General features: G+C 38.1%; 1 long non-coding RNA gene across 3 annotated transcripts; it reads right to left on the reverse strand.

Moving 5' to 3' along the window:
- LOC128099313 (uncharacterized) lies at positions 1 to 8705 on the reverse strand. Of its 3 annotated transcripts, XR_008214493.1 has the most exons (5): positions 8694 to 8705; positions 5201 to 5275; positions 4171 to 4375; positions 3598 to 3866; positions 1 to 3503 (listed from the first exon to the last, which is right to left on the reverse strand). It is a non-coding gene; the product is annotated as an uncharacterized LOC128099313 (long non-coding RNA). The 3 variants fall into 3 exon arrangements; XR_008214492.1 differs by lacking the exon at positions 3598 to 3866; XR_008214491.1 differs by lacking the exon at positions 1 to 3503 and having other exon boundaries at positions 3513 to 3866.
- Positions 8706 to 9797: the final 1092 nt, after the last annotated feature.

A 9797-nucleotide genomic window follows, 5' to 3' on the forward strand; every position in this document is an offset into this window, starting at 1 on the left:
CAGCATAGAAATATACGTTTTATTCAACATAATTTGAGTAAACAAAGGAAAAAATGGATCAAAATCAAGGAAATAAAAGAGTTTGAAGACTTTGGTTGAAGGTGGTAAAGAGAACATGAAGTGCCCACTTGGGGGTCAGTTGTTCACACACTCAGTCTATGACTCACATTTGTTGCTGGAGCAGGTGAGTCAGTGATGCATGGTGAACAAGTTGTAAGATGAAGCTTATTTCCAGTGGAGAATCTCAGAGTTGCAGGTTATTTCCTGTTGCAACTACAAGCTTGGGGATGGCTGATGCATCATACAGGACTTTTAACTCTGACGTGACTGTGGTGGCAGTACCCTTCACTTTCAGTCTTCTGTCACTCCTCCTCAGAGGAACTTTCAGCCTGCAGTCTCTGCTTACAACATGTACCCTCTCCTCTATAAGTGTATTATACTTTATCTTTTATAATGTAATTTCACTATATCTATTAATTGCTTAGACATGCTTAAATCTATAATTACCTACCATTGTGTTATTACTGAGTCCAATTGTCAATATGCTCATTTTCTCTATAGGTGCCTTACTTAGGAACAATGGTATATATCAAAATCCTTAGTAGGTAGAATGATTTATAATCTAGGCTTATATTCATTTACTTTGTGATATTTACACAATTGTAAAATTATCTTGTGATACATTACACAGAATTCATTGTTATTATCAATCAAGATATGACTGTATATGGATATTGCTATAATTCATTGTATGGTTTATTTCAAAATTTCTTTATATTCCCTTTGCCTATTCTGAATAATGCTGGTGTGAACAGGGGAGAGTGCAAACATTCATACTGCTTTCAGGTTTCAGTTCTCCTGAACTTGGAGTACCTTGCAGTGAAATTGGTCAGTGAAATGGAAGGCATATCCCTGGGTTCTTCATCAGGTCCCATGTTGTCTAGGGGCTGTTCCTCATTTCCATGCCAAGTAATAATACAATAATTTATGATCTCTCCACAGATAAATTATTTGTCATTTATTCTGTTATCAACTTAATAATTACTGTGAAGTAATATTTCATTATGGTATTGATTTTTTATTTTTTATATTTATTTTTTATTTCTTATATATTGAGTATAAATCTGATAACATATTAGAATGAAAATGAAGCATTTTTTCTCAACCTGTCTTACAGGTTGACAGGAGTGGCCTCCAACACAATCATGTTCTGCTCATGTTTCACATTTGTTTTCAGTTTTCAGTAATGCAATTGTGTAGATCCAGGCTCTACTCTCTGTCTATGGCTCCTGGGAACATTGCTGCCATTGTCTTCAGGCCAGTCAAGGCACAAGCTGACACTGCTGACATTGGTACTAGCAGAATCTGGATCAGGCTCAAATGATCCACACACAAATTTCTGTACTGTCTTTCTCTGAAATCCTCTCATGGTCAGTGGTAAAGAAACCTCATTACATTTCATACTCACCATAAGCATCCTGCATTCTAAACACAGTGTACTTTACTACTGTCATGGAATCCTCAGTATTTCTCATAACATGCAATAACACTTTGAAATGCTAACTCTATCCACTACAAAGACAAACCAGAAAATGCCATGTAATTTTAATTCTTGTATATGCCTGAGTGGTCATTACCCAAGCTATATGGGTGAGTCTGGATCACCCCTGACACACACAGGTAGAATGTAACACAAGTTACTGTTTCATACCTTAGTTGCAACTTTACCCATGGTGATTTTTCAAAGAAAATAGATACATTTTAGAGATAGAGCTATTTCTTCCTTATGAGGCTTTATATACTGTGTCCTTTTGGAATCCATTAGCTAGAAGGAGTATAAATGATCTGTGTGTTAGAATATATCATAGAGAAATCATATAGTTATCATAGATGCATGAAGCATTTTGGTTGTTGGTTTTGGTTTCATAGTGAATCCAAGTATTCTGGTCTTAGCAAGTTCTAAGAGTGAGAAAACAGAATCCTCTGAAGAAAGTCTAGTGAGTAAGGCAGGAGTTTAGGACTAAGGAAGCTGAAAATAAGAATATTCACCTGGATGGTGATGTTACATGGCCTTAATCCCAGTACTTGGGTAGTCAATGCAGGTGAATCATTGGGTTTGATGGGAGCCTGGTCTACAGAGTAAGTTACAGGATGGCCAGGGCTACACAGAGAAATCTTGTCTCAAAAAAACAAAAAAACAAAAAAAAACAAAAAAACCTTCAATTGCCCAATAAGAGACTCTTGGTCAAAGACTGAGGAAACAGATCATTAATCAGTGACCATGGATTTAAGCGATGAAATGAAGTTAACAATTGGAAAGATCCACTCCTATTTATTGACTTTCATTCAAAGTGTGGTAGAACAAACTACCCCTAAGACAGAGCATCTTTTATTGCTCACCAAGGTCTTATAATGAATGTTTCCTCCCCCATCACTCTGAGATGTAAAACTCAATTTTGAAATCTTCACTTTTATCTCAGAATTTCCATATTGGGATCACTATCCTTTTAAAAGTTTTAAGAGAATGGCTTTCCTTCATTTTTTTGAGTACTTATACAATGATAATTCTCATGCTGCATCTGAGTTGATGGCATCTCCTACTGATGTCACCATATTTATTCATGAAAAGTTAAAATCAGTACTCAAATAATTTTGTTCTTTTTTCTTTATAGTGCATTTTGTATAAAAGTAAATAAATGTGTTTAGGAAATGACTATTGGACACAGGAAGAAACTCATTGATTTTTCACAACATAAGATTGTTTCAAGTGGAAAGAATAAATTTGAAGACACTGAAGTTGAGTATCTTGATTGTTCAATCAGATGGTGAGGAAGGATGGGGCAGAATGACAGTTACAACCTCTTCAGTATTTTCCTGATCTGTCTCCATTTGCTTTAAAACATATTCTTTACACTCTTTCAATCGCTTTTTTATTTATAAGATTAAGTAAACAGTTGTAATTAGTTGTCCTGATATTTGGTGGCTGCCCAAGGTCAATCCTCTCATGGCCTCTTAAAGACTGACTACTCCCTCCAAAGTCTACATGAATCTCACCACTGGGATTTTCCTTCTTCCTTTGTTGCATGAGAAACATTTATGCTGGGCGGTGGTGGCATATGCCTTTAATCCCAGCACTCAGGAGGCAGAGGCAGAGGGATCTCTATGAGTTCAAGGCCAGCCTGGGCTACAGAGTGAGTTCCAGGACAGGCTCCAAAGCTACACAAAGAAACCATGTCTCGAAAAACAATAAATAAATAAATAAATAAATAAATAAATAAATAAATAAATGAAACAAAAAAATTAATATTTAATATTTTGTATAGGAAAATCTTTACCTTATTCAAAACTATTCTCTTTATTTTAAAAATTTTTTCATATTTTCTAGTTATAAAAGTAGATATTACATGAGTTGAATAAAATGCAGTAATTTTGGCATTAAGATATGCAGTTAGAGTCTAAATTGGAGGTGTCCACCAGGTCTCTCCCTTCAGAGATTGGGAACCCTGTGGTTCCCTGTGGAAAGAAAGACAGTAGGAGTCAGAGGGGATGGAGGACAGGAGAGAATATGGCCCACTGAATTAACTAGGCAGGACTAACATTGGTTCACAGAGGCTGAAGCAGCAAGCATTGGAACTTCAGTGGGTTTGCACCACGTCCTCTGCATTTGTGTTATGGCTGTTAGCTTGGTGTTTTTGTGGGACTCTTAACAGTGGGAAGCAGTGTATCTCTGACCCTTTTGCCTGCTCTTGAGACTCTTTTCCTCCTACTGTATTGCCTTGTCCAGCCTCACTATGAGGGCTTTTGCCTTGTCTTATTGTATCTTCTTCCTCTTGTTTGGATGTCATGTCTTGGAGGTCTGCTCTTTTCTGAAAAGGAAACAGAGAAGGAGTGGGTCTTACAGATAAGAGAAGTTGGGGGAGTCTAGACAGAGTTGAGGTAGGGGTAACTGTGGTTGGGATGCATTTATGAGAGAAGAATCTCTTTTAAATGAAAAAAGTGTATGTTTTCTAGCCTTGGTAATATGTATGTGCATGGAGGAGTGGTGGTGATAAGATATGACGTGTAGATGTAATTCTAAACGGTCTTATTAAATAAGAAACAGAGCCAAATAAAGAGTTAAAAGGCCAGAGATCAGAGCAGTAGCCAAGAGCTAAGACCACTTTATCTTACCACTTGCTGCTGTCCTTCCCCTGAGAAAGAGACTTTCTTCCTGTGTCCTGTCTTTCCATTTTGTCCTGTTTGTCATTAGTTGATTCGTTGATACTTTGTTGTCCAGTGACTAACATTTGCCACAAAGTAAGTTAACTCCATATGCAGTTTCTTCAATGCCCATATCTTCTCTGAAATAGATTGGTGCTGCCAGGAGCCAACATGTCTCATAGTCATAAAAAATAAAAAATTTCAAAGTTAGCCGGGCGGTGGTGGCGCACGCCTTTAATCCCAGCACTCAGGAGGCAGAGCCAGGTGGATCTCTGTGAGTTCGAGGCCAGCCTGGGCTACCAAGTGAGTTCCAGGAAAAGGCGCAAAGCTACACAGAGAAACCCTGTCTCGAAAAACCAAAAAAAAAAAAAAATTTCAAAGTTATTAAAACATTTTAAATGCCATATTCTGTAGATCTCAGATGGGCTTAAAGATGATCTGTCTATCTAAAATATATCTGCTTGACCTTATAAACATACCTAAAATGACTACCAGTTTGAGTGTAATGTCTAACTACTAACTTTCATTTTTTCATATCCTAATAGTTGGTAATAATAACATTCAAGGATTAGCAAATTGCATTACATTGTTAAATGAATGGTATAAGTACAATTATCTTGAACAAGATTCAAAATATATGTATAGCATTTTCTAACAATATCAATTTCAATATATATAATTTGTATACAATATGCAAAAATCCAATCCAATGCAAAGTATTTAAAACTACTAATAGTTTTTTAAAAATAGATTCAATAATCTTTTTATCTATATCATATACGTATCTTCTCTTTACTTTTACAAGTAGACTCAATAATCTACCCTCTATTTTATCATTTCTATGTATCTTTTTTTTTTAAACAAGAACCTTAAATCTAATCTCCTTTGCTTATCCTTTTCCTAACCCTTAACAACAACTTGTAACCAACCCTCCTAAACAATGAAAATTATCCCAGACCCAAAACCCATTAAAGACCAAAAACCACCCACCCCAAACTACCTCTTTGGGTATGTGGGCATTGTGTTCTTAAAATTGTTTCCTGCTGGATATGGGCAAAGGCATCTTTAGGGAATCCTGAAAAGAAAATTTTTTGGATTAATTGTCAAGTCCTGAGAGAGTTAGCTGTATCATTTGTCCGGTCTCTGCATAATGGGAAAGTACAGAGCTGTCTCAAGCCCTTGCTCGGTTGCTCCATTAGTCGTATATTTGGACCATCTCAGCTAGCCATCTCGAAATTGTCCTGAGCATTTTGTAGTCAATCTTTAAAATGGTGTTAATGGCTTTGCCATATAGTCCATGTGGAATCATCATTGTGGGATCCCGTCACCTTTTTGAAGATTTCAAAGTCACTGTTAGGTGTGGTCATGGTTCCCTGAAGGCTTTTTTTTTTTTTTTTTTTTTTTTTTTTTTTTTTTTTTGTGCCTCTTCTGTCGTTTGGCGCAATCACAGTCTGATAAATGTCTCTCTCTTGGAACCATGAACATTCTATCCTAGAAGAGAAAATCTTCCCAGCAATTTCTCCCCACCATTTGTCTTGCCAAACTTTTCCAAACTGACCTTTGCCGATGCTTTCTTGTAACACGATGGTCCTGGCAATTCTTCACTGAACAAGCAGCAATAAACCCTTCATCCCAAGTAACAGCATCACTGTAGTCACCAACATGAGAAGCAGCCAGCAACTTGGAGCAGCAGCCACTGCCTCCATGGTCCCACCGCCACCGTTTGTGTATCAGCCCTGCCTGCAACTTCTCCTTAGAAAACCTCTCAGGCTGGCCTCAAACTCAGTATCCTCCTGCCTCTGCCTCTTTCAGCAAATTCTACTGGTGTGTGCCTTCACAACCGGCCAGGCCTGAGCTGGGGCCCTCAAAGCCACAGGCAAGTAGCTTTTTTGAGAATTCCTACCACGAATTTTGGGTGCCAGATGTATCATGAATCTTAAAAGGTCTTATTAATAAAAACAAACCTGGAGCCAGGTATTTGGGTGAATGCTGAAAGATCAGAGAAACAGAACAGGTCACAGCTAACCTCACCTGGCCAATTCCTCAGCTGATCCTGTTTCCTCAGACTGGAAGCCTCTGAGTCCTCATCTAGTCTCAGCTGAACTGCTGCTAGAAGCCTAAAAGCTTAACCTGCTCTAGTTCCTGGTTTTCACTCCTTAAATACCTTTCTGCTTTCTGCCATCACTTCCTGGGATTAAAGGCCTGATTCACCATGCCTGGCTGTTTCTAGTGTGGCTTTGAACTCACAGAGATTGGGATGGATCTCTGCCTCCCAAATGATAGGATAATAGGCATGTGTGCCACTTTTTTTCTGGCCTCTATGTCTATCTAGTGGCTATTCTGTCCTCTGACACCAGATAAGTTTATTAAGATGCACAATATATTGGGGGACACAATATATCACCACAGTGACATTAGAGCCCGCCACTCAGTCTCTTATTGAACATTTATGTATCTCTGCATGGACTGCTGCCTGGTGCAAAGAGAAACTTCTCTGACCAAGGTTGTAGGCAATCCTAGTTAGTGGATATAAGTGTCAGTATTCCAAAAGCAGTTTATCAGCACAACTACTTAGCAATATAACAACAGCTTGAAGTCACAGCTGCTGTTCTTACATTCACTTTGATCATGGAAACCAAACATTAGGCATAAAATTTATGAAGTGCTCTTCAGCTCCCATCCCTTATAGAGAAATATTGGCAGTTGATAGCTGCTAAGGGAGGAAGAATTATTGCTTTTTAGGATGTGGTCACTGGTAGGTTTCCCATGACACAGTGTATGGGCCTATACCATTACCATAAGGGTTTTAATAATTAGACTAAATGAGTTATCAAGAAACAACACAAAACAAAAAGAAAAGACATAATTTTAGGAGAATGAGGTATTGGAACAGCACAAGGAGGGTAAAATGAGGGATAGATATGATTATGTTTTATTGTATACATGTATGAAATGATCAAAGGAGGAAAATCCTTCCGGACCAGACTGAAAATATCAAGTAAAACCTCACTGACTCATGTGTGATGTTCTCTTTCCATGTCCCAAATTCTCCAACATGTGAAAACGTATTTTCTATAGAAAACTAGACACATATGCTATTACTTATTTAAACAATAAACAGAAGGTTATAATTATACAGATTTCTAGAGGAATATGCTCTATTGATTTGAACACATATTCTTCAGCTAAGGCTTCAGTGCTTGAGTCTCAGAAACCAATTGCTTGAGTTCTAATATAGAAGAAATAGTATTTAAGCCCTCCCACTCTGAATTAGAGGGTTGTATCTGTCTATTTGAGTCCTATAACTAAATGGTAGAAATTCTATTCATCTAAACAAATATTTGTCCTTGTAATAACTGTCTATTGTGAATTGTAGGCATTTTTCATAACTTCATTCCTCCTTTTCCATCTTTAATGTATCAACACTCTTGTAGTAAGTGGCCACTAGAGAGTCATTTATCATGTAAAAATGAGGATTACTTGTCCCTTTAGTTTTCTTTATTGGGTTGCCAATATGACAAAACTAAAACAAACAGACAAATAAAGTCAGGTTCATGTAACCAGGAAGATGCTATGCTGAAAAAACATTAGCAAATATAAAGTGTGTTGAAGAGACTGTTTTAGTTCTGTGGTGCTATCTTGGAATGCTTGGTGCTTATAGATTCTATATGTCTCTATTTATGCAAACTTACATAGTGGCATCCAACTGCCCCCTGGTATAGGCAGTGGGGTATGAATCCCACTTTTCTGCAATCACAGGAGACACTTTATGTTACTTTGCTCTTAAGGGTGGGTTTTCACTCCCTTGGTTCTTTTCACACAGCTGTATCAACCAGAGTATTTGCATATTGCTCCCTAGGGTTGACTTCTCCTTGCAAGTACAGGACAAAAGCTAGGCCCTCTTTCTGCCTTGTCTACTCAGGACTCTTCATATCAACTTCTCAGAATGAAGTTCCCTGGTCAGCTCCTGGGGCTGCTTGTGTTTTTTGCTCCCTGGTAAGGTAGAAACAAAGATGAAGAAGGATATTGTGAAGGGGTTGGGGATTTCTGGGGCCCTGCTGATACAAATAAATGTTCTGTCCATATGGGAGATTGCCAGGGTCATTCTCCATGAATGGACTTGTTAAATTTAGAGGGTGAAGAGCAGAGAACCTGTGCTCTTGTGGCAACTCTGCCAAGTATCAAAGCAGCTGGTCCAGGTGATTTCTAGTGAGTCTCTATGCTCTCTCTACATAGGTATTGTATGTTGAATATTTATAAACTATGAATGAGTCATTGACATAATAAGTAGGAAATAAATAAAGGAAGGAAATATTATTTACTGTGTCATTTTGTTTGAACATAACCTTTCATTTCTGTTATTTCAGGAGTCAGTGGGGATATTGTGATGACCCAGCCTGTACTCTCCAGTCCTGTCACTCTTGGAGAAGCAGCTTCCATCTCCTGCAGGTCTAGTAAGAGTCTTCTACATAGCAATGGTATCACTTACTTACATTGGTACCTGCTAGAGACCAGGCCAGTCTCCTCAGCTCCTGATCTATCGAATGTCCAACCTTGTCTCAGGAGTCCCAAACAGGTTCAGTGGCAGTGGGTCAGGAACCGATTTCACACTGAAAATCAGTAGAGTGGAGGCTAAGGATGTGGGTGTTTATTACTGTCAACATAGTATAGAATATCCTCCCACAGTGATGCATCCCTGAACAAAAACCTCCCTGAGTGAGGTACAAAGCTGCCTCATAAGTTCCTTTTTTGGGTGTAAAGTGGTGTAACCAGCATGGCATAATTACATACCCTTCCCCAGCACAACGCTTTAGTAGATTTAACAACTACTCCAAATTAAGTACTCAACTCTAAACCTTACACAGTACAAACTTTTCCATTTATATGCATTTACCTGGGAACTTTATAATTTCCTTTTTCTTTGTATCCAAATAAAGAAATGATTTTTTAACAATAAAGAAAATGAAGTAATAGTGATCTCAGGAAACTGAAAGCAAGTGAAGATCATCATATTTCTTGGGTTAAGTGGATATCAGAATGAGAATGACAACTATCACATGATTACTCTCCTTTGTGTTTATTAGACTATATATAGATACATATAATCACATGTGTGTATATGATACAATTTAGTAGTGAAACTTTCTAGAGGAAAATTTTTTAAGTTTTGTATGTGGGGTCAAGGTTTTAGAAGACACTGAGATGGATAACTGAGGACCAAGGTATGTATTATAACAGTTACTAATGCTCTAGACAGAAAGACCAAGGGAAATACCATGGTGGGAGCTACAGGGAGAGTTTAGTTCCTAGCACCAGAGATAGCCAGCATGGAGGGGAAAATCTCTGCAGGGAATCAGATCTTACTTGAGAGAAGTGCAATCTATTTCTAATGACAGGGGCGGGGAGTAAAAAAACAGCAGCCTAGAGCCAAGCTCTCTGATTCCTATTTGAAAAAGAGAGTGAGTACCAGGATGTTCCTGGTGCCCATACCTTAACAACAGCACCCTTTTGTTATCTCCCTTCCCAGATGAGAGCTCCATCTTCAGTGTCCCTATAGGGAAATGTCACACAAGAGCAGGAGAGCTGTTGCAAACTGG

Source organism: Peromyscus californicus, unplaced genomic scaffold (assembly GCF_007827085.1).
Source record: "Peromyscus californicus insignis strain IS unplaced genomic scaffold, ASM782708v3 Scaffold_6__1_contigs__length_162567912, whole genome shotgun sequence".
Classification (NCBI taxonomy): Eukaryota; Metazoa; Chordata; class Mammalia; order Rodentia; family Cricetidae; genus Peromyscus; species Peromyscus californicus.